Genomic DNA, 25,536 nt, shown 5'->3' with positions numbered 1-25,536 from the left:
CTAGAGGGTGTTAAATGCATGGTGATTCGGATGCCATCGGTCCTTTTCCGACCGAGAATCCTCAGCACTTACTGTTTCTTTTCAGAATTTAAATTTCTGGATGGTGGAGTGGCTTTTGTTTTTTTCATCTGTTTTTTGCATGATATCCCACAAAGATCTCTAAAGAAGCATTTCCAGCAACCGCGAGCTTAAGGTTTTATTTTAAAGTCTAGGTACCCTTATTTTTCAGATCTGTCTCAAAACTGTTTCCATCTCTGCCCAGTGGGAGTTTTCTTTCTGTGGCTGCGGTTTTCTTTTTCTTTTTTTTCTTTTTCTTTTTTTCTTTTTCTCTTGTCTGAAAGCAATTTAAATTATACTAATTCACTTTTAACTACTTTATATGAATTTTTATAAAACTGCCAGTTCTGTTTGACTTCTCCAAGTGCAGTGTTGCCTGGCTGCCTTGTCTAAGAATGTTATCAACCACATTGATAGTTTTCTTTCTTCTTAATTTGTATTGCTAGGGAACTTGAGTACATTTTATGTGTGGCATAGACAATCCTCTCCCTGTTTTGTTTGTTTGTTTGTTTGTTTTGTTATTTTTGTTCTTTTTTTTTCTGATCTTTGAAGAGATGCCTCTCCACTGAGAGACAAGAACCAGGTTGCTCCAGTCAGGTGCTAACTTGGAATGTGGAGGCCATGACCACCGACAAAGCCCTGGGGATACTGCCACCCTCTGCCCTCTGCTCTGGGTGCCGGCAGCTCTCACTGTGGCTTCCATTCTGTTAACAGGGAGAGAAAAACAATTAGCAAAACACTCTAAGAGTCCAGAAAGATTCAGCAGTGGAAGAGGGACACCTCCACAGAATAGGAAAGCCCTCTTAAAGGAAACTTCCTTATTCTTGGTCAACAGCTCCTTGCTCTGATATCACTGTTAGCAGCATAAAACACACCTGGCAGGCCACAGCCAGAGGTTTCTGTGTGCCTGTGCTTATCTCATTGAATTTTAACCTACTAATTAGACAGGCGACATTGGTTCGGAAAGTGGAAAAGAGAGAATGCAGCCTTGGGTCACTCAGGGGCCATGGACTTGATTTCTTTTTCTGCTCTCCCTTGAGAATCACCTAGTTAAAGATGACAACACAGTTGCAGATGACGACTCACTGTTCATTGTGTCTTAAAGAGAAAAAGATCCATCTTTAAACCCCAGGCATGTGAGACACGGCATAATGGGACTTAACAGGATGATGTGTGAATAACAGAATACATCGGTTTCTTGTTCCAGGTGTGTGTGTGTGTGCATGAGCACACTCGTGTGTTGTGATAGTAAGAAAAGGATCTGTGGAGCAGTGCTGCACTGGCTTTGGTTTGGAGTTTGGTATATTCTTCTCCATTTTGGAGCCCGGTGTCTCTTAGTGGATCATTGTGAGTTGCAGTTCAGTGAAATCAGCCTTTCAATTAATTAAGCTCAATGTCATTTCTCTCATTCTGGAAGAATGTGGTTGCTAGGGTCCATGACCACAGAGCACCAGCAGGGTTGACTCACGTGGTGATGCCATCTTATAAGGGCCTAAGACACAGAAATCTCAAATGCCATATTTTCCAAATCATGATACCGCCTAACAGATTTTCTATCATGAGCCGGGGAAGTTTGGTGGAGGGGGGAAAAATCTGCCTTTTCAGGTATAACTGAGTTACTATTAATAATTTGCATTAAATTAAGGGACTTTGCTGCAATGTGTGTCATTCATCTAAAAAGTTAAACCCAGGCTTTGGTCCAGGGGGAAGAAAGCACATAGGCTTAGAGCTTTGCTTACAGGACTCACATACCAGTTTCTGCAGACCCTCTTGCTGGCCCCACCAGAAGACCAGGAACTGTCACAGCATAATAATGCTGAAGGCATTTTGTTCTTCTGCATATGAAAGTGATAATCTATGTTCTTAGCCTAGAATCACACTGGGAAAGTGCTTTGATTTCTTCCAGTGAACAGCTCCCAGTCGGAATGACTTCCACGTTAGCTGATTCTCCAACAGCTGAGCCCCCTGTTTGTAACTATAAGATGATGGCAAAGGAGTTATTTGATTACTGTTGGCACAATCAAAAGAAGTAAAGGTGAGAATACAGAAAGGCATCATATATATATATATATATATATATATATATATATATATATATATATATATGTTTTTTGGACCACTTCCTTTTTCTGCTATTTTAATTCTTTTGGAGATCACTTGCATGAACAGAGAAGACGTTTCTCAATGATGATCTCATCCTACACATGTAAGAAAATGCAGAGTTTGCTTTTAAAACTGCTTTTCTTCACTTGCCAAAGTTTAATACTTACACCATACTTTGTATGCCATACTCTAACTATTGCGAGTTTTCGAGATGCACAGGTGTTTGTTTCTTGTATATTAGAGCACTGTTCTCGATGAACTAGGAAAGCTGAACTCGTGCTTATGAAATGGAGAAACTATCTGTGAAGCACAGTCAGCACAGACTCTATACACAGTCACTGTGTATAGAGGTGTGTGGAGCCTCCTCACCTCCTCACCTCCTCACCTCCTCTCCGGCACCTGGGCGCCCACACTTCTGCATATCACATTTGAGCTTTTGGTGCCTTTGATCTCTGATGGATGAAATTAGATCTCTTTTTTAAAATGGACCACTTCGTATACTCACTTATAAGCGGGTACTAGAGCTATAAGATAGGATAAACAAACTAAAATCTGTACACCTAAAGAAGATAAACAAGAAAGAAGACCCAGGCTAAGACGATCAATCCTCACTTAGAAAGACAAATGGGATGGATATTGGAAGTAGGAGAAAACAAGTAACAGGACAGGAGCCTACCGCAGAGGGCCTCTGAAAGACTCTACCTAGCAGCATATCAAAGCAGATGCTGAGACTCATAACCAAACCTTCAGCAGAGTGTAGAGAATCATATGATTTTGGGGGAGTTAGTATGACCTGGAGAGGACAGGAGCTCCACAAGAACCAAATATATCTGGGCACAGAGGTCTTTTATGAGACTCTTTCTCCAACCAAGGACCATGAATGAAAATAACCTAGAACCCCTGCTTGGATATAGCCCAAGGTAGCTCAGTATCCAAGTGGGTTTCCTAGTAAGGGGAACAAGGACTATTTCTGACATGAACTCAATGGCTGACTCTTTGACATCCCACCCCCCCGCCCCAAGGGAGGAGCAGCCTTGCTAGGCCACGGAGGACATGGCAGCCAGTCCTGAAGATACCTGATAAGCTAGGGTCAGATGGAAGGGGAGGAGGACCTCCCCTATCAGTGAACTTGGACAGAGGCAAGGAGGAGATGAGGGAGGGAGGGTGGGACTGGGAGAGAATGAGGAAGGGGGCTACAGCTGGGATACAAAGTAAATAACCTGTGATTAATATAAAAAAATAAAAAGAAAAAAAGGACCACTTCACAAAAGCCATGGAAGAATATCCAGGAAGTACACATACACACCCTTTTTTATCAATCCATTTTTTTTTAAAAAGCCCTTACCTTATGTTTTCAGTCTTATTTCAGATCATCAGTCTAGGCATGCCCTGGCTCCCTGGTGTCATGACTAAGCCAGTGCTGGTCCTTTTAATTCAAAGACCTATTCAACAACCATGAAATAAACAAAACAAAGCAAAAAGGTCTTCTGCCCCCTGCAGCCTTTCACAACCCACAGTTTAATATCACCCTTCAGGACTGTCCCATCCCCTGATTTAACTGTCTGGAGGCTGAAGGTCTTATTTTTATTTTCCTCTAAATTGTCATTATCCGAACAACAGGAGCTCATCATTGTAATCCTCCCCGTTCACAATCTCCTTCCTACAGTCTGGATGCTGTAGCTTCCTTCGTAGTAGTGACCATCTTTTAAAAGAAACTTCTGAAATTATCAAATTTTACTGAACTCTCTTTTCAAACGACAGGGAAATCCTTGACAAGATCTGTCACTCAGAAGAGACCTCCACAGCAGGCGGACTCTGCCCGTGGGCCTGTGCGCTCTGTTCCCGGCTGCCTCTCACATTCTGCTAAAGCCTGAAGGCTCCTTTCAGATTCCCTCTCACACACCTGCGCCACAGTTTTCAGAGGCAATGGGTCGGTGATGAAGAGGGAGGGTGGTAGGAGAGTCACCTGTGAAACATGCCCCTTCTTTAAAAGGCTCATGGGAGACAATGATACTTGGCAGCTAACAGTTATCTGCAATTTGTAACTCTGTAGTCACACAGTGCGTGTTGTGTTTTCATTTTATTTACTGTGGTGTGTGTGTGTGTGTGTGTGTGTGTGTGTGTGTGTGTGTGTACAAATTCACACCTGCCACACTTGCAGATGGAGATCAGAGTACAACTTCCAGGTGCTTGCGCTTTCCTTCCTCTGTGGTCCCAGGGGTAGAACTCGGATTTTTCTGCTTGCACAGCAGATGCCTTTATCTGCTGAGCCATCTCAATTGCCCCATGATAATATTTTTAACTTTTCTTTGACCACCTCCCCCCAGAAAATGGATATGTTTCTCCTGTTACAGGTTGATCCTTTCTGTATCCTGGCAGCTTTACTAGGGGTGGGTTATGGTCTGGAAGAAGAAAAACAGTGCAGAATTGGCTTGGGATATGTGATCTTTAGTTCCAGCACATAGGGGTCAGAGTCTAGATTCTGAAGCTATGTGCTCCTCCCCAGCATCCTTTGTGTCTTGGCAGTCAGTATCCTTTACCTCACTTCATCAGGACAAAAACTGTCCTAGCTATCTATAGCTCCAAAGGGATATGCAGTGTAACACACATATATGGCATATGCAAATTACATACATATAAATGAGACATAGGATACTATACATTAGGACAAATGAGAGCAAATATACTAGATCCGGGCAACTGCACAGAAACGAAGAGATCCAGCAAAAGGCGGGAGCTGACCGCTTGATCATGTGTCCGAAATTTAAAAATGGGCCACTAAGAAAAGATCCGCCTGTAAGGTCTGAAACACTACCTTTCACAAGACAACATGCTGTCTACATGGGTACCAGTGACTCCAACCATACCCCATTCTAAGCCTGTGTAGAACCATTTTAATAGTCATACATCATTGAATATCTATCAGTGCAGTTTAGAGGTAGTTCCTGTGACATGATGTGCACAAGAATGACATTAAAGGCGTCTGTAAAGTGAGTGTTTCTGACATCAACCCAAGAGATTCTGATGACAAATGTCTGGGGTGATTCCAATAGAATTAAGCCAAGAACCACAAGTCTGCTCTAGGTAACTGTGGACTTAGTGTCTCATTGCTTTACTGTAGGGGGCAGTAGAGTCTAACTGATGGAAACATGGCCTTCACATGCTCAACTTTGGCATTATCACTGGCTTCCTACATCTCTGGGCTCCCTCTACCCAATGCTTCCATTTATTAATCTGTAAAATGGCATGAAGATCTGACTGCGTGTGTGCTAGGAAAGAAAGTTGAATCTAAATGTAGGAATCAATTAAAACTGTAGTGTGAAAGATTTGCAAAGTATACACGTTCAGAAAGTAATATGCTTTGAATCTTCTGTTTGTTTGTTTGTTTGATGTATTATAATACCTTTTCTTTCCTTTCTGTTTTGCTCAATATAAACAAGGTTAGCATAGACATGCCTGATTCCATGGACAAGGGAAACCTCCCCAGGCCAGCCCCATTTCCCCCTCCCCCATGTAAGATGATGGTAGTTCTTAAACACAGCACGAACCTATAACACTTGGGTCTGTAAGTGGGGAGGGTAATTTTTTTTTGCTTTTTTTTAATTTTTATTTAACTTTTATTAATTACACTTTATTCATTTTGTATCCCCCCATAAGCCCCTCCCTCTTCCCCTCCCAGTCCCACCCTCCCCCTCTTTCTGCATGCAAGCCGTAGGGAGGGTAATTAAGGGCTAGTTCTGATATCTTAGCCTCAGTGGAGCAGATTTTCATGCAGCTCAGCATTTGCTGGTGGAACACAATTCTGGCCTCCTCAAGTGTTTGTTCACATGAGCCTTGCTTTTACTTTTATAGCTTTGCTTTGCCAACCCCCCACTGCCTTATTCCAGGAAAGCTGGTAAATCAGCGGGATGCGTTTAATGAACAGCAACAGCTGTGGGATATGTCTGCAAGGTAACTCACCCCACCCTTGCATCACATCCTTTACAGGCTTAACCAGTTCTATGAGGAGTAGCTGTTCGATGGAAACCAGACAGGTATGAGTGTCACAAGAGTTGAAGGATGGCAGTAACAGGCCGTAGGCCATATCCTCCATTGCTGCTTCCCAAGGCCCTCGAATAACTTTGCCATTCGCTGAAGCCAGGTATATCATTTTTTCAAAGTTGTAGAATTCCAAAGAGCAAACACATGCTGAAGGCAGGTCCCTCTCAGGACCTCCTTCCTACAGAGCCATGAGAAGCCTGGGCTTTCCTCAGCAACCATCTGTCTTTTGGCAGAGACCCCAAAGTCACGGAACCACAGTTGCTTCCCGTGGTCACCCAAACAGTGAAGCAAAACCCATAGGATACACACAGAATTTCATGGAATTTTTTTTTCCTGCCTGTAAAAGCACAAGCAAATGGTCTTGCCATTTTGTTTCATTGTCGTTATTAAAAGTGAAGGTGAGTGGTGATAAAGCTCATCCTCTAGACTCAGCAGGACCCTGTTAGGACACAGGGATCTGCATTCTATTCTTAGAAACCCACCTGCTTGCCGCATTTTCCATGGGCATCATGTAGCTGGCAGCTCTTCCATCAAGGATTGGGTGTAGAGAGAACTGTTCCCCTTTAAAATTTCTTTAAGGGTTCCAACTTCTTGTAATACTTGAGGAATTCATGGGGTTTCTCTTTTTTTAATTCTTTATTAATTACACTTTATTCACTTTGTATCCCCCCTGTGCTTCCCTCCTCCTCCTGTCCCAATCCCTCCCTTCCTCCACCCTCTGCATGCATGCCCCTCCCCAAGTCCACTGATAGGGGAGGTCTTCTTTTCCTTCCTTCTGATCCTAGTCAATTAGGTCTCATCAGGAGTGGCTGCATTGTCTTCTTCTATGGCCTGGTAATGTTACTCCCCTCTCAGGGGGAGATAATTAAAGAGCAGGCCATCAGTTCATGTCAGAGGCAGTCCCTGTTCCTATTACAATGGAACCCACTTGGACACTGAACTGCCATGGGCTACATCTGTGCAGGGGTCTTAGGTTATCTCCATGCATAGTCCTTGGTTGGAGTATCAGTCTCAGGAAAGATCCCTGTGCTCAGATTTTTTGGTTCTTTTGCTCTCCTTGTGGAGTTCCTGTCCTCTCCAGATCTTACTGTTTCCCACTTCTTTCATAAGCTTCCCTGCACTCTGCTCAAAGGTTGCCCATAAGTCTCAGCGTCTACATTGATAGTCTGCAGGGCAGAGCCTTTCAGAGGTCCTCTTTGTCGGGCTCCTAACTTGTTCCCTCTTTTCTCCTTCTGATGTCCATCCTCTTTGCCTTTCTGGATAGGAATTGAGCATTTTAGCAAGAGTCCTCCCTCTTGATTAGTTTCTTTAGATGTACAGATTTTAGTAGGTTTATCCTATATTATAGGTCTATATGAGGGAGTATATGCCATGTGCGTCTTTCTGCTTCTGGAATAGCTCACTCAGGATGGTCTTTTCCAGATCCCACCATTTACCTGCAAATATCATGATTTCCTTGTTTTTTATTGCTGAATAATATTCCATTGTGTAGATGTACCACAATTTATGTATCCATTCCTCCACTGAGGGGCATCTGGGCTGTTTCCAGCTTCTGGCTATTGCAAATAAGGCTGCTATAATCATGGCTGAGCAAATATCCTTGTTGTGACTTGAGCCTCTTTTGGGTATATGCCTAGGAGTGGTATAGCTGGATCTTGAGGAAGCGCTATTCCTGGTTGTCTGAGAAAGCACCAGATTGCGTTCCAAAGTGGTTGTACAAGTTTACATTCCCACCAGCAGTGGAGAAGGGTTCCCCTTTCTCCACAACCTCTCCAGCATGTGTTGTCACTTGAGTTTTTGATCTTAGCCATTCTGATGGGTGAAAGGTGAAATCTTAGGGTCGTTTTGATTTGCATTTCCCTTATGACTAAGGACATTGAACATTTCTTTAAGTGTTTCTCTGCCATTCGATATTTCTCTATTGAGAATTCTCTGTTTAGCTCTGTACTCCATTTTTTAATTGGATTACTTGATTTGTTGCTATTTAACTTCTTGAGTTCTTTATATATACTGGATATTAGTCCTCTGTCAGATATAGGGTTGGTAAAGATCCTTTCCCAATCTGTAGGCAGTCGTTTTGTTCTGATGACAGTGTCCTTTGCTTTACAGAAACTTTTCAGTTTCATGAGGTCCCATTTATTGATTGTTGCTCTTAGAGCCTGTGCTGTTGGTGTTCTGTTCAGGAAGTTGTCTCCTATGCCAATGAGTTCAGGGCTCTTCCCCACTTTTTCTTCTAAGCGGTTTAGTGTGTCTGGTTTTATATTAAGGTCTTTGATCTACTTGGACTTTAGTTTTGTGCAGGGTGATAAGTATGGAACTATTTGCATTTTTCTACATGTAGACATCCAGTTAGACCAGCACCCTTTGTTGAAGATGCTGTCTTTTTTCCATTGAATGGTTTTGGCATCTTTGTCAAAAATCAGGTGTCCATAAGTGTGTGGATTTATGTCAGGGTCTTCTGTCCGATTCCATTGACCCACCAGTCTGTTTCTAAGCCAGTACCGTGCAGTTTTTAGTATTGTTGCTCTATAGTACAGCTTGAGATCAGGGATGGAGAAATCTCCCGAAGATCTTTTACTGTAGAGAATTGTTTTAGCAATTCTGGGTTTCTTGTTGTTCCATATGAAGGTGAGAATTTTTCTTTCAAGGTCTGTAAAAAATTGTGTTGGTAATTTGATGGGAATTGCATTGAATCTGTAGATTGCTTTTGGTAAGATGGCCATTTTTACTATGTTAATCCTGCCAAGCCATGAGCATGGGAGATCTTTCCATATTCTGATATCTTCCTCTAATTCTTTCTTCAGAGACTTGAAATTTTTTTCATATAAGTCTTTGACTTGCTTGGTTAGGTTCATACCAAGGTACTTTATGTCCTTTGTGACTATTGTGAAGGGTGTTGTTTCCCTAATTTCTTTCTCGGCTCTTTTGTCTTTTTTATACAGGAGGGCTACTGATTTTTTTGAGTTAATTTTGTATCCAGACACTTTGCTGAATTCATGGGGTATCTTACTCTCCCTCTCCTCTTCTCTCATTAACAAGTAGAAGTTTAGCTGGTTTCTCTGAACATCAGGAGAAGTAACTGTTACTTGTTTGCAAATGAAACCTGAGCTTTCTGCAAAGGACACCCCTGCAGAACCATTCCCCCATAACACTCCTCCAACCTTCCAGTTGGTTTTAGATCGCTTCCTGTTCTCCCACCTCTTGGAAACATTCCATTGCACACTGAGCAGACACTTTTAGTCAAAAACGACTATAAATAGCTGATTTTCCCTTCCTACTGCCTTCTCTCTGAGGCAGTCACAAAGAAGGTGAAACAAATCCACCAGAAACAAGAGCTCTGTGAGGGATGTATGCTGAGGCTTAGGCCAAAAATTGTCATGTGCGTTACTCTTCCATATTTGACCTGTGCCGTCATGGCACAGAAAAAAAAAAAAAAAAATGTTGAATTTTGTGCCAGGTGATCTCATGAACCGAACAAGCAATAATAAAAATAAAAAAAAGTCTCCTGTGAACGTTAATGTTTTGAAAATATGTATTTGGATATATAGTTGGACCTTGATGCTACTTTAAGAAAAAAATACTAAAGCCTACAGTTACTTGTTAGATTCTATCTGTAGGTCTGAATAACTGACCCCTGTGGCTAACTAATCCTGAGTGGGGAATTTGAAACTGTGATCTCGTGTCTCCTCCAATGACAGATCTTTGACTGGCTGGCTAGCCTGATCTCTTTTCTCACATGCTCCGGCAACCATCACCAGGCTTCCTGGCATAGGAATCAGGGAATCCTTGGAAGGCTGTACCTGCGTTGAGAGGGAACTTAATATCTTCCTTCACTGATTTTACTCAAAACAAATCTGATCTATTCAATATTCTGGTTACTCCTACTCCCTCCCACCTCTACCCCTGCCTCCTATACACACTCCTAAGCAGAAGAGAATGGAACCCAGCGAAGTTTCCCTCTTCCTATGGCTTCATCTCTCTTGCTCCTCACTTTTTTATTTCACTGAACAGTTTGAGATAGAAGACTCACCCTAAGTCAGCCATTTACAGACAGTTCTGGAAAGACCTCTTTGTCATAGAGAGGGGTGGAACTGTAGAACTGCAAAGTCTTCCTTGGTTCCTCCTGGCTGGTGTGGTAACACTCCTTCCATGGTCACGGGAGAATCATCCAACTACCGTGGTGATGCGCACGATCAGGAAATGCTGCCCTAACCCAGTGTCCTGTGTCTCCCACCCCGCCATAGCTGTCACACACAATTCTCCAACTTGCCATCGATAATCTGTGTTCACGAAATTGTCAACCATCAAAACAATTTTGGAACGTTCTGTCACTCACAGAAGGAATTTCAGGTCAATGTAGTCCCTCTCCATTCCTTCCCTCCCTCCTCGCTTCCTCCTCCAACACCTAGTGAGCTCTTATACCCCACGTGGTGTTCTCCAGATTAGGATGTTGTCACAGAGGACAGGATTTTATGCCTTCTGTGGTCATTGTATGTCGACCATGTTTCCTTTATCGGTTTCTAGGTCAGTGGGCATCTTGGGTATTGAGATTATGGTAACGGTCAGTGCTTTGAGGATGTCTCTTCTAACATGCAGATTGATGTGTCTGAATGGTTTACGGGTCATGTGTAGAGACACTATTGTAGCAGTTCCTCTTTTGACATTGTAAGGGAATCTGTACTGTTTATGATAGCTCTCCAAATTTACATTCTTGCCAACGTGTAGTATTCCCTTCCCCCTGATTTTTGCTGACACTTATTTGTTGCCTTTCTGATGATAATAACTATCCCAGCAGGCGCTCAACCTCAGCTTAGTTTTATTCGCTGATAATTTGTGCTGCTGAACATGTTTTGGATACCTTTTGCCACTTTCCTGTCTTCTTTTGAAGATGTCTGTCTTTTGATCTGTTTACTCTCAAGTGTTTCAGTTCCCTGCAAATTCTGTAAGAACTGGTCAGATGGGTGGTGTGTCTGGGCACTTTCAAATGTTTTCTTTGCTGAGCCAAGGGCTACTGTTTAGTCTCATGTAATCACATTTCTCCCCTTTGCCTTTGTTGTCTGTGCTTCTGAGATCATATCACAAAGGTCATTGCCAAGGTCAGTACCATGGCAATCCTCCCCTCCTTGTTTTCTTCAAGTCATTCCATAGTTTTGAGAGTAACAATTTAGGGTCTAACCTATTTTTAGTTTTAGATAAGGGTCTATATTCTTCTGTCTGTGAAGATCTTCAAGTTTCTCAAGACCATTTCTTTAAGCATCTTTCCTGGTCCCCATTACTAGACCCTCTGTCAAAACCAACTGTATATAAATAAGTTCATGGGCTTATTTCTGATCCCTTGTTCTAGGGCATGTTTTCATGCCAGTGTTATGCTGTTTGATGACACGGCTTTTACTGTATCACATAGATTTGAACACTGAGTTTTCATTTTCATCCATCCATAGAAAATTTTAAATTGTCTCTTTAATTTCTTCATTGACCCATTTGTTATTTGGCAAAGTTGGTTGAACCTCCATGAATGTCTACATTTTTAAGTAAGGTAATGTGATGTCTCCATCTTTGTTCTTTCTGCTCAAGATTTCTCAGTGCATTGGGATTTTTCTGGTCCCGCACAAATTTCAGAATTACTGTTTTCTATTTCCATGAAAAAGTATTACTGGTGTTTTGATAGGAATTGCATCAAATCTGCAAGAGCATTAAACAATATTTATGTGTCTGATCCATTGAACATCAAATCTTTCTATTTGTGTCTTTTTCAGTTTCTTTCATCAATGTTTTATAATTTTCAGTGAGGGGACATTTTGAATAAATTTATTCCTAAGTATTACTTTAGCTATTGGACGTGGGACTATTTTCTTAATTTCTTTTCTTTTTTTTTTTCCAAATGGTTTACTAGTCATGTGCGCTACTAATTTATGGGGTTTCTGGTTGGTTGGTTGGTTGGTTGGTTTTGGTTTTGGTTCTTTTTTCCCCCTGAAGCCTTACTGAATGTATTTGTTAGATCTATCAGGTTTTAGTGACATCTCTAAAGTTTGTTTTTTTGTTTGTTTGTTTGTTTTTAGTATAAGAATATGTTAGCTGCAAATAGGGACAATTTAGCTTATTTCCTTCCTAATATGGATACCATTTTTTTTTCCTTTTATCTAGTTGCTCTGGCCAGGAATTTTCTTTGAACTTGGTAGGTTATGTCTCCAGGAATTCATCAAATTCTTCTTGGATTATCCAGATTGTTATAACTCTCAGTTATTTTTCCTGTTGTTATGACAAAATGTTTTGGTGAAAGCAAATGAAAAAAGGGGCTCATTTTGTGTTGCAGCTCCAGGGTATAGTCCATCATGGTAAGAAAGCCGAAGCTGTCCACATTTCATCTACAGTCCAGTAGAAGGGAAAGAACACGCATAGTCAGCTTGTTTTCCTCTTTTTCTGCAGCTAGGGCATAGTGAGTCTTCCTGCCTCAGTTAACTACCCTAGAGCATTCTCACAGGTGTGAAGAGAGGCTTGTCTCACCTGTGATTATAGATCTCATCAAGGTTACAATCAATGTTTGCTATCACATACTCTGCTACCATCCTTCATGCTTCTGTTGTATTTACTGCACTGTCTCTGCTTTTATTCAGTCTCTGAATTTATTTGATTCTTCTCTGTTTTCCTGGCTAAACATTTACTGGTCTTATCCTGTCATTACTTTGGTTCATGGCCCTGCATTTTTCCTCTAGTCTGTAATTCATCTATTTCTGCTTTGAACTTTATTATTTCCTTTCTTCTGCTCATTTTGTTTGGGCTGTTTTTCCTATCTTCTTACTTTCTGAGGTCCAGCATTAGGTTATTTATTTAAAGTCTTCCTTTTTATGGAGATGTTTATTGCTTCAGTCTTACTTTCTAGAACTGCTCTTGCTGCACCCTATTCTAGTTACTGTTCTGTTGCTGTGAAGAGACACCATGACCAAGACAACTTAAAAAGGAAGCATCTAACTGGAGGCTTGCTTACAGTTTCAGGGGTGAGTCCATGATCATCATGGTGGGAGCATAATGGCAGGTGGCAGGCAGGCACTGGAGCAGCAGCTGAGCGCTCGCTTCCAGATCCCGAGGCAGCAGGAAGAGAGGGTGAGCAAGACTGGGTCTAGACCAGTGGAGGCCATTCTCACCCAAACCGCCACACATGCCAAAGATTCTGGAGTAGTGTGCTTCTATTTTCACTCGTCTAAAGAATTTTCTTCCATTTTTTTCTTGAAATTCATTGACCCATTGGTCAGTTGGAAACGTGTTGTATTTAATTGTAAAGTTTCAAAGATTCCTCGTTACTGATGTCTAGTTTTTTGGTTTTAGTTTGGTTTGATTTGGTTGTTTTGTGGGGGGAAAGGAGACTTAATGTGACTGCAGTCTCTTACAGTTGTTAAATCCCAACAGCAACTCTCCTGGTGACCGCTCCATGGCACTCATTGCCAGGTATTTTGGTAGAAAAATCTGAACTCAGGTATCATTCATGCTGAGCTGATGGAGTCATTGGCTACCAAGTACTTTTAAATGTTTATTAGCCACTTGCAAGTCTTCTTCGAGAACTCCATCTTCAGCTCATTAACCCAGCTGGGTTTTGTTGTTGTTTAGATTTGACTGGTAGGGTTTTGTTTAAATTTTGCAGTCCTCGAGTATTATGCCATATCTGACATACAGCCAGGGAAGATTGTCTGCCATTCTATAAACTGTATGTTCTGGTTCCCTTTGTCTACAAAGCTTGCTAATTTTGTAAAATCCCAATCATCAGTTCATGGGGTTTGTCTCTGTGTTATTAGAGACCTATTTAGAAAAGTTCCTATCTCTGCCTATATTGTGAAGTGTTTTCTTCTAGTAGCTTCAGGTTTTAATTCAAGTCTTAGATCTGTTTTGTTTGTTTTTTGAAAGAGGGTCTTATCATGAAACCCTGGAACTCATTATGTCGATCAGTGTGGCCTTAACCTCAGAGATCCACCTGCCTCTGCCTGACTGCTGTGTGCTACCAGGCTCTGCTTTTCTTCTATTTTGAATTTTTTATAGGATGAGAGATATGGATCTAATTTCATAATTCTCCATTTATGGGTTTCATGTCTGATTTTGAATCAGTACCAAGCTGTCTTTGCCACTATAGCACTGTAGTAAAACTATAGGTCAGAAATTATGGTACCTCCAATAGTTCTTTCTGCTTAATGTTGCTTTTGCTGTCATGACCGTTTGCATTTCCATATAAATTTTATTTTTTTTCTAGTTGTTAATACTGTCACTGTAATTTTGATGATGACTGCATTTATAGATTACTTTTTAAAACTTAGTCATTTTCATGTTAACTCTGTAGTGTCTTCTAGTGCAACTCTTTTTGTCTTAAAGTTTTCAGTGTAGAGGTCTTTCATTTCAGTGGTTACATTGCTTCCCAGATGCTTTGTTTTCTATTATAAATGTAATATTTTCTTATTTTCTTTTTTAGCAATTTTGCATTTGGTATATAAAAAGCTACTGAAATTTACATGTTAATTTTGTATCCTACAATTTTACTGGTTATGTTTATCAGATGTAAAAGTTTTCTGATAGAGTCTATGGAATCCTTTACGTATAAAATTATGCTGTCTACATATAGGGATAATTTGATGTCTTTCTTTTCTACTTGTATTCTTTTTATATCTTTATATCTTTACCCAGTCTAAGACAACATACACTATATTAAGAACAGAGACAATAGACTCACTTGTTGCATTACAAATTATTCTTTTGAAAATGATCTCAGTTCCCACCACTTAGAATAGCATTGGTTTATCTAACATAATCTTTATTTTGTTGAAGTGTGTTCTATTTATTTCTTATTTCTCTGGGAATGTATCATGGCAGGGGGCATTTTGAATTCTGTCAAATAACTTTTGCACATTTACTGAGCTAATCATATGAGTCCTTCAGTGTATTTATATGGCATGTTACATTTATTGATTTATGTATATTGAACCAGCTTTGCATCCCTGGGACGAAATCAACTTGATTGCGATGCATGACCTTTCTAATGTGTTCCTGAATTCAGTTCACAGATATTTTGTTGAGAATTTTTGCAGCTATGCAAATTTTAGTTTCCTTTTTGTTGATGCTTTTCCTGGTTTGAGTATCAGAGCTATGCTGGTTTCATGGAGTGAACTTGGTAGTCTTCCTTCCCAGCCTTTATTGTGGGACAATTGGAGAATTCTTTATTCGTAGTCTGTGTGGTCCTTGGCTTCTCTCTATGGAGACTTTTTGTTACTTTTCAATCTCACTGTTCAGAATCCTCCATTTATATCATTTATATCCTCTGGATTTAATTTTAGTAGAACATACAATTTTTATCCATTTTTATAGACATTTATCTATTTCATAGGTTTTCTAGCCTTTTTAAATATAGGTTTTCCAAATATTCCTTTATAATCTGGATTTCATTGAAGTCTATTCTAACAACTCCATTTATCTCTAATTTTATTAATTTGTGTCTTCTCTTTCTTTGTGCTAGTTTAGCTAAGGGTTTTCAAGTTCATTTTTTGAAAGAACTTTTATATTCATTCTTTGTAGTATTATTTTATTCTCTGCCTCATTATTTTCTGCCCTCTTCTTTATTATTTCTTACTATGTACTGGATTTGCTTTTGGTGTCTTCTTGTTTTTCAAGGACTGTAAAGTGCATCCCTCTCTGATGTGATTATGTACAGCTATAAGATTTCCTCTTACGACTGCCTTGGCTATATGCTTGAGGTTCAGGTACATTATGCTATGACTTTCATTTTATCCTAGGACATTTTTTATTCTCCCTCTAATTTCTTCAGTCAACCACTTTTCATTCAAATATATATTGCTTAGTCTCCAAGTACTTGGTTGGTTTATCAGGTTTGTTTGTTGTTTGGGGGATTGGTAGGGTTATTTGCTGCTGTGTTTTTATTTTTCTTCTACCAGGATCTAGTTTACCAAAAAACAAACAAACAAACAAACAAACAAACAAAAAACCGCAGAGAAAACAGGCATTGCTTTAATATCTTTGTACTTGAGACGGCTGCCTTGTGTCCTTTATCCGTATCCTTCCCACACAGAGAGATATTTAATCTCTTTCTTATGTATTTGTTGACTGGATCATGTGCTAATATGATAATTTTGGGAAAAAAGTTCCTATGTTATCGAGAAGAATGTTTATTCCTCATCTGCCAGGTAGACTAGTCAGTAGACATCTCTTAGTTTCCTTACAGATATTTAGTTTGAAAGACCTACTTAAACATACATACCAGCCCTCACTATCCATATGTCAAGACCTATGTGACATTTTCTGCTTTCTATAAGAGGAAAAGTAAAGGGGTTGAAGTTGTGAGAGGTAGTGGAGAGGCTATTGTAGATGTATAAACATTTGTATGTAGGAAGAGGAAAAAGACAGGTAAGGAAGTTTCCTCCCACAACCTGGAAGTTAAAACATGAGAGCAGAACCCTTCAAGTCCGAAGTTTTAAATAATCATAAAAATTAGAAAAGAGAAACACCTAAGCAACGAATGCATACAAATCAAAATAGGCAATAACACAAAATGGAAGGTATCATTCTATGCTCTTGCACCATATTTTCTTATCATTGGGGTGATATGGTTTCTCCTCCCCTTGCCGTGCTGTTGGTATCAATCTTTACTGTGCTTCAGTCCAGTCTCCATGTTTGCCCTTCAAAGACCTAGACTTTTCTGTCTGAATTCCTATAAACTGTTCACTAGGAGAGACAGTTGGTGTTGACCATCAGTGGCATGGCTGAGGTGGTCCCAGTTCGCATGACAATGGCAGCAGCCTGGGTTCTTTCTGGGGAAAGTTAACTGGTGAGCACAAAGGATGCCAGTCCACAAGTCAGGAAGTGGGTGTGGCCTGCAGAGCACTCTGGTATGGTAGCCCTGGTTCTTCTTATTGCAACTGTCTTCATCTAGTCATTCAGGTGACACGTTTAACCCACGGTTTTTTACTCTGTGTTATTCCTAACAATCACGTGTGAGTGGTATAAATGGCTCAAAAGAGCTTAATTACCAAATGTTCCAACTCCATCACAGCATTTTCTCCCACAGAAGCAGCATCACAGAGTTTCATCTTCAGTTTATCTTTGGATATATTTCATTTTATAGATTTATAATTCTTATATCCTCTTGCTAATCTTTTACTATAATGATTTATATTATATTTACATTATATTGTATAGTATAAATATTATATCTTTATTATTTAATATAATTATTTATATTATTATTATTGTGAGTCTTTTTACCGTCTTAAAATTTATTCAATTTGTCTAGGTACATACATACAGTTAGGACTACTCTCTTTGCTTCTTAACATTTTTCCATCCATTCAGTCCTCTCTGTAAAAATCAGTGTTTTGTAAGCACCATATGGCTCAATACTGTTTTTTCATCCGTTTAGATGTCATATGTCTTTCTGTTGGAGAATTTAAGACATTTATATTTGTTGTAATTATTATTACATAAGAACATATTCCCATCATTTTCTTAATTGGTTTTAGATCCTATTTTTCTTTTTTCCCTCTCATACTAGCATATAGATTCTTATGCTGCATTCATTCTGTTTTTCTCAGCTGTGACCCAAAAAGAGGAATTGACTTTTTCAGAACACACACGCTCCTCGCTTCCCAGCTGAAGACTCATGAGATAACACTACATTAAGAATGTTTTATTTCCATCCCACGTTGAATTCTCTTTGGTGCGATAATGACTGCTCTGTGATCAAATACCCTGACAAAACAGCAATTTGTGGAAGAAAGGAGTCTATTTCTGCTTAACAGTTCCAGATTATGGTCCATCATTGTGGGAAAGAGGAGGCACAAACTTCAAACCACTGTTCATATCATAGCCACAGACCAGAGCAAAAAGAAAGGGGTGTGTGCATGCTGGCTTGCCTATGCTCAGCTCAGTTTCTTTTTTCTTATATAGTTCAGGAGTTCCTTCCTAGGGAACAGAGCCAACTACATCAGCTAAATGGTTATTCCCACATCAATTAAATTAAGACACTCCTCCATAGACATGCTCATAGACCAACTCAATATAGACAAACTTTCATGAAAACTCTTCCCTTGTAATTCCAGGTTATATCAAGTTAGCAATTAAAGCTAACCATCATAGTGAATAATGGTAACAATAAGAATCTGAAGAGGGAAGAAGAAAATAAAAGGAATAGATAGAAGAGTTAAAACTTGCCAAGAAGCTGGGCACGGAGGCACACAACTTGTGATCCCAGCGCCCGGGGAGGCAGAGGCAGGAGGATATCTGTGAGTTCAAGGTCAGCCTGGTCTATAAAACAAGTCCAAGGCTGCACAGAAAAAAACCTGTCTCGAAAAACCAAAAAACAAAAATAAAAAAAATAAAACAAACAAACAAACAAACAAAAAACTTGCTGACATAGTTGTATGGACCTGTGTTTGACATCTGTTCCTATCATGTTGCTCTTATTTATGAAAATTTTGGAGTAATTATTCTTTCTCTTCTTTTATTAAAAAGGAAGGGATATATTTGTTCAATATTATATTGCTACTAAGTGATAGAATTGAAATTCGTGCCCCAGTATGTTTGATTCCCAAGTCTATTCACTCTATCTGCCAACCAGCCAATGCCGTTTCATAATCATTTTACAAGAAGTAAATGATTATGTCTTGTAAATTGTCTTGTCCTACAAGACATTTTTCTTCATGGGAATTTATCTTCTTCATAGAAATTAATAACTTTGAATTTTAAACCTAGGTTCTACCTATATGGTTAGAGGTAAAGCTCAGCCTGGTTTGAAAAAAAAAATGGACATGTTTGAAAGCAAGAGCTGTACGAAATTCACATGGAAGGTCATATGTGTGAAAGTTGAGCTGCAACAGAACCTTCATGTCGCTGGAAAACCACATCTCAGCCCGTGAAAGAACCATTACTCACGGCTCTTATTACTGATCTGTTGGTTCATCTATTCATTTCAGAAAGAGTCATCATGATTGAGCCAAGGAAACTGCTTCGTTGTTTGTAGTCATAACTTAGTCCTCGAGTTCCTTGTGCCCAAATCAGTCCTGCCCAGTGGGTCGCCGTGCTCAGCAATGCTCATTTCTATAAGCAGCAGAGTCACGGAAGTAATGTAGGAATCCCCAAATCCAATTCATCCATATATCAATACGACTTTATATTTTGTCCTATATATTTGTTCCTTTGTGGAACTTGCTTATTATCTTTCAGATGTATTATGAATCAGAATTCTGCCTGGAGTGATAATTCCTACAAGGTTAGCTAAATATTTAAGGGCTTCATCAGCTTTATAATATGTCAAATTACTACAACAGGTCTGAGGGAAACAGTTTCTGTCAAAGGTCTATTCATAGAATACCACTTCACTGACCAGAGAAGTATAATAGTGAGTCATGTAATTTCCAATGTGAGGTAGAGTATGTGCTAAGTCCTTAGAATAAGCAATAATTTGTAGGAGTAAAGCCTTGGAAATATATCAGGATAAAGAAGTCATTTCACTAAGGACCAACATAATATTTATTGCCTGGCTTCTTACTTGTTTGAAGTTTTCCTTGCATATATGAATCACATTACAAATAATTTAGTATTCTGGCAAAACTCTATTGAATACTCTTTTTTTGTTTGTTTGTTTAAACTCAGATAAACTTAATTTGAGATGATGAGCACAGTCATCATATATTCTACAGCTTCTACTTTCTCTCAGCTCAATATTTTTTAATAAAATATCTCCACATATAAAAAGGAACTGTTAATCATTCACTTAAGAAGACTTCATAATGGATGAAAGAATTTGCTGAAATTCGACCATGTCAATTCAATCTCATTTATGTTTTGAAGTTATTATTAGCTAACAAGTAAACAGAATATAACATTTTTTAAGCTGGTAAAAATGCTTAGTTACCCTAGTGCATAGTCTTTTTGCATGAACTGGTCCTCAAGGATATAATGAAAAAAGTCCAAAAGTTTAATAAAAGTGCCATTCTGAACAAATCTTTCATTCAAACAAGATTTATTGCCTACCTGTTTAGCCCAAACCAAATGCAGGTTATAGGTGGCTAGATAAAAGTTTAAAATAAAATAAATAGTTTGATTTGTTTGAGAAAGAGTGAACAGGCACCCTAATAGCCCAGCAGGTAGGATAAATAACTTAAAATCGAGATTTTTTTTTCTCTAGCTTACAAGATGGTATGTTGTTTCATTTTTTTCTCAAATGCACAAATTTCTTAAAGAGGAACAATAATGTGTATCCAAGTTGCCAAACCCAGAGCAAGTAAATCTGTGGGCACAGTTTCTAAGGACGTGAGGAAAAGAAAAGAGGCAGACAGCACCAGAGGCAATGGGGCTGACCGGAGGCCAACAGCAGAGCACTGGCAGTGGCAGAGCACTGGCAGTGGCAGACAACAGCCTCTGATTTACATCACAGCACTGTGGTACTGTGACGCTCACAGCCAGTGGCTCCGTGATGTAGCAGTCACACATGGAGCCCTAGAAGATCACAGGCATCACAAGGCCTCAGACAGAGGTTGGGAGATAACCCCAGAGAACAAGTAAAATGTTTACCACTCTATCCTAACCTCGCTTTATCCCCAGCTCATAGCACTGGAGAATATGGCATGAGGTGATTTTTCTAGCAAAGGTATCAAATCCAGAGTGGAAATCATCATGTTGTTTAAAAAACAAAAAACAAAAAACGTGCAGTCAGAGACTAGATGAAAACTTCCTGGGTAGAGCATGCTATATTTCTGTGTATCCATGTAGAGACAGAAGAGAGGTAAGTTGAATTCTGACTCATACTTGCTATGCAGCATTTAACTGTTCTTACCTTGTTTCTTTGTTTTTCAAAAACCTATTTTGAGCTGTCTGTGGGCCACATCTAGGCAGGGGGTCTAGGTCCTCTCCATAAATGGTCTTTGGTCGGTGCATCAGTCTCTGCAGGCCCCCTGGGCCCAGCGTTTTTGCTTTGTTAGTCTCCTTGTGGGGCTTTTGCCCCTCCAGGTCCTTTTATATCCCTCTTCTTCCATAAGACTTTTTGCACTGTGTCCAAAGTTTGGCTGTGAGACTCTGTATCTGCTTTGATCCTCTGCTGAATGGAGTCTTTCAGAGTACATCTGTGGTAGGATCCCATCCTGTTCCCTCTCTCTTCTACCGCTTCCAATGTCTATCCTGTTTTCCCTTCTGAAAGAGAATTAAGCATCTTCCCTAGGGTCCTCCTTGTTGTTTAGCATCTTTAGGTCTGTAGATTTCTGTATGTTTATCCTATATTATAGTCCATAAACATCTCAGTGTCCGTATAGGTCCCCTAATAAGGGGAGAAGAGACAGTGTCTGACATGAACTCCTTGATCACTTCTCTGGTGAGGTGGCCTAGCCAGCGCACAGAGGAAGACAATGCAGCCAGTCCTGATGGGTCCTGGTAAGCTAGGGTCAGACAGCAAGGGAGGAGGATTTTCTGTATCAGTGGACTAGGAAAGAGGGCTAGGAGAGGAAGAGGGAGGGAGAATGAGACCGGGAGGAGATAAGGGAGGGGACTACAACTGGGATACAAATAGAATAAATTATAAATAATAATAATTAATAAATAAAAACAAACACTAAAAAAAAACTTATTTTGATGGAGGGCCAGTGGCGCAATGGATTACATGTCTGGCTATGGATCAGAAGATTCAAAAGCTTATTTTGTGGAATGGTCTTCAGGGCTCAGTTATTTAAAGCACAATTTGAATATCCCTCATCAAAGCCCTAGGGACATAAAGCATTTTAGATTTAAGACTTAAATGGGTTTTTGGCTATTTTGCATATATAGATGAAATGGTATGTCTTGGGGTAGAATCCAAGTGTAAACGTGAAATATATTTGTTGTTATATACACTGTGTACTGAAGGCGATTTTATAAGCTATTATTTCGGGTGCCTATGTTTCTGCTGCAGACCTCATATGAAACTTCCCATCTGTAGCCTCACATGGCTGTTCAAAAAAACTCAGATTATTGAGGTATTTTTGGTTTTGAATCTTTGGACTGGGAACGGTCCTCCTATTTCTTTGTTGAAACAACAAGTCTGAAAAACTGCTCCCCTTAGAGCTTATTTGTAAATTGTAATGGTTTGTCACTTGCAAGAGCTTTCTAGAGGGGTGAAAGGATTCAGAAGTTGGCCTTGCTCAGTCGGGTCTACTGTAGCCTGTCACAGGGCAGGGTGGCTGACGTAAAACCCCTCCCCCACCCTCAGGTGGCATGTTATGAAAACACTCTTAGAGGAGACAGTTTTGCCCACTTCATATGCTCGGCCTTTGACCAAAAGGAAGAACCTTCCAGAAGGACCCTGGAGTTTGAGTTAGCCATGATGTTACTGGCCCCTGAGTGCCAATGACACCTAAGCATGTTGTTCTGAATTATAAGTGTAATACTTCGATATGTAATCCAGGAGAAGCTGTTTGTGTGTACTTGCAACAATAAGCAAGGCGTACTTTTAAATTCAGTTTCTTTTTGGATTTGGCAAAAAAAGAATCTCACTGTAACCTCGTTTTCACTCACCAAATTTCAAAATTTGTTTCTGATATTGCTCCCCACAACCAAGTCTGGCCATCTTTCAGGCTTAGTGAGAGGGGTTGCTTCCACCTGGCAAGTCAGGAAAATGCCACTGGCAGCAAGTGCATCCATCAAGTCGTAATGAAAAGTAATTCATCAGAAACCAATGAATGGCGAGGCTGCAGGACTTGTATGCAGAGTTCTAAAACAAACGCTTGAAATAGACACCACACTGAGGCCTGTCTCTCTAACACAGCCGTGAGCAAAGGATGATTTCAGTCACTGAAGCATCCCTGGGGTAGCCCTCACACAGCTGGGAGAGCCCAGAGCAGGACTGACCAGACTGAGCTTTGAGTGACTTCTGAAGATACCCTTCCTGGAAAGGGGAAGAGAAGGGAATGGTGAAAGTACACTATAGGACCTACCCTCCACCTAATATAGATGTTCCTGTCAGAAGCTGGGAGCTCCTGGGAGAGTCTGCCTGTGTTCATCGTCTTGGAAGAAAACCTATAGCTTTTAACATGGCCCCCAGAAGAAAGGACTCATGAGCCAGTTTAAATTATAATATTATAACTTAAAAATTTAAAGGTTTTTGTTGTTGTTGTTGTTGTTAAAAATTTTAGTGTTGCTGACTTCTCATCTTCTTCATGGAATGCATTCTCCAGAAAAGAAATTATATATAGGTCTTTAAAATGTTTATGATGTGTGTGTGCATATATGTGTGTGTGTGTGTGTGTGTGTGTGTGTGTATGTGTGTGTGTGTGTGTGTGTGTTTGCGAGGGTTGGTATGCATGCCACAATGCATATGTGGAGTATAGAGGCCAGCTTTCAGGGGTCAGTTCTCTCCTTCCACCACAGAATCCACGGATGGAACTCAGATGATCAGGGTTACGTGGTAGAAGCTTTTATCCACTGAGCCATCTTACCTACCCAGAATATTCAGGTTTTTTTTAAAAAAAAATTATTGTTAGTGGTGAATAGTTTCTGAATAAGTAGATACTCTGTTCGAAATTAGAAATGTATCTTAAGTTGTCAGTCCAGTTCAAATAACAAAAACATGAGTATCTCTACAGAGTCAAGGGTTAAAAGTAAGAGGAGAAGGAAATTTAATATTCTGTAAAACAATGCATTCAAATAACTTAGAGTCTAGTGTATATTAAGTGCATCAGAAGAATATAAGGAAGATTTCTGAACAGAGTATTTGAAAATTTAAAGGATGACAGATTCAAATCTGAGTTTAAGAAGGGAAGAGCAAAGAGAAATAACTGTTCCTGCAAAGATAAGCTTCCCCTGTAAACTTTACATTTATAGACTCACCTGGGGAGAAAGTCTCTGCGAGTGATTATGCGGATCAGGTTGGCCTGTGGGCATCCAGAGGGAATTATCTTGCACATTGAGAAGGAAAGATCTGCCCACTGTGGTTGGCTGCATTCCTTAGGCAGGGGATCCAGAACTGTGGAAGAGCAGAGAAAGCCACCTGAGCACAGGCACAGCGGAAGCGTGTTCATTTCTGCGGAGTGAAACACTGACTGTGGGCATGACTCCATTTAAGTTCCCACCCCCATTGACCTCCCAACAGAGATGGGCTAGAACGGGGAATTACAGACTAAACTAGACCCTTCCCCGCTCAGTTGCTTCTGTTGGGGCATCTTACCACAGCTAAAGGAAGTTAACTAAGCCACCGGAGAACTGTCCATGAGACTTTGGCAGCATTTGCTCAGGATCATATTGAAAGAAATTGCCTTTGGTGTTTTCCGATTATTCACTTCTCCCTCACTAAGTAAGCCTTGCACACCCCACACCTAGTAAATACAGCGAATGTGTGAGTGTGTGGGTGTGTAGATGAGTGGATGAATGAGTGAGGAGAAAGGAAAACAGCAAAAAGAGGTGATGAACAGCTGAGAAACAAAGAGAAATGTAAGAAGAAAGAGATTACACAACATCCCAGCGAGCTGTCTCAGGAGCCAGCTCAGCTCAAGAGTCTCATGAGAAAGCAGTCATGTGGTGTGAGAAGGTGGCTCAGCGGTTAAGACAGAGCCCTGAACTTGACAGGTGGCCTCAAAGCCTGTAAGCCTAACTGTAAGGCATCTGATGTCTTCTTCTGCACAGATCCACACACAGACACAGGTATATGCGTGTGGTTAAAAATAAATCTTGTTTTGAAAAGAAAGAAACCAGCTGTGGAGCAGATCAGAAAGGTAGCCGTTCCCATGGCTAGAAGCTCAGGTAAATTATACAACAAAGGTCCCTTCATCTTCAGGCTGACAATAGCCAGATCTTTACTTTGATTTAAATGTAACTTCTGCCACCAACTCTTTGCCCTCGGCCAAAGAAACTTCTTTTCATTTCGTGGTGGGAAAATAGGTAAAGCATGAGCCAGTTGCTTTGAGGGTACCTGTTATTATGGTGGACACACCCGGATTAACCTGTTAAGTTGCCTCTTTCAGGTCTCGAATACTGAGTGTTCTTTTGCTCAAGGGCATCATTCAGTGTAGCAAGATGTGTGGGGTCAAAATTGTATCTGCTACATTAGTAACCAGCAGATCCACCGGAGATGCTTTGCTGTGAGGGCCAGCCTCCTTGAAAGCTGTGCAGGTCAAGGCTGTGTGGTGTTAGTTCTGGAAAGGCAAACACAACTTTAGTGCCAGGGAGTTGTGTTCAAATCATGTATTTACTGATTATATGGAAGAACTATTTAGCTTCTCTCATCCCTGGTCCTCTCCTCTGTAATGTGGAGACAAAGAGCGTGCCTGTCACCTGGTAGTGTTGGAAACATTAAATGGATGAGCATGAGTAAAACAGCACAGAGCACAG

The 25,536-nt window shown here is 40.2% G+C and overlaps 1 protein-coding gene across 22 annotated transcripts in view; it reads left to right on the top strand.

Annotated features, from left to right (window-relative positions):
- Dlgap1 (DLG associated protein 1) overlaps nucleotides 1-25,536 on the top strand; it is a 784,196-nt gene that overhangs the window by 501,451 nt on the left and 257,209 nt on the right. The window lies entirely within an intron of this gene.

Source organism: Meriones unguiculatus, chromosome 15 (assembly GCF_030254825.1).
Source record: "Meriones unguiculatus strain TT.TT164.6M chromosome 15, Bangor_MerUng_6.1, whole genome shotgun sequence".
In the NCBI taxonomy this organism is placed as follows: domain Eukaryota; kingdom Metazoa; phylum Chordata; class Mammalia; order Rodentia; family Muridae; genus Meriones; species Meriones unguiculatus.
This window is presented reverse-complemented; position numbering and strand designations above follow the sequence as displayed.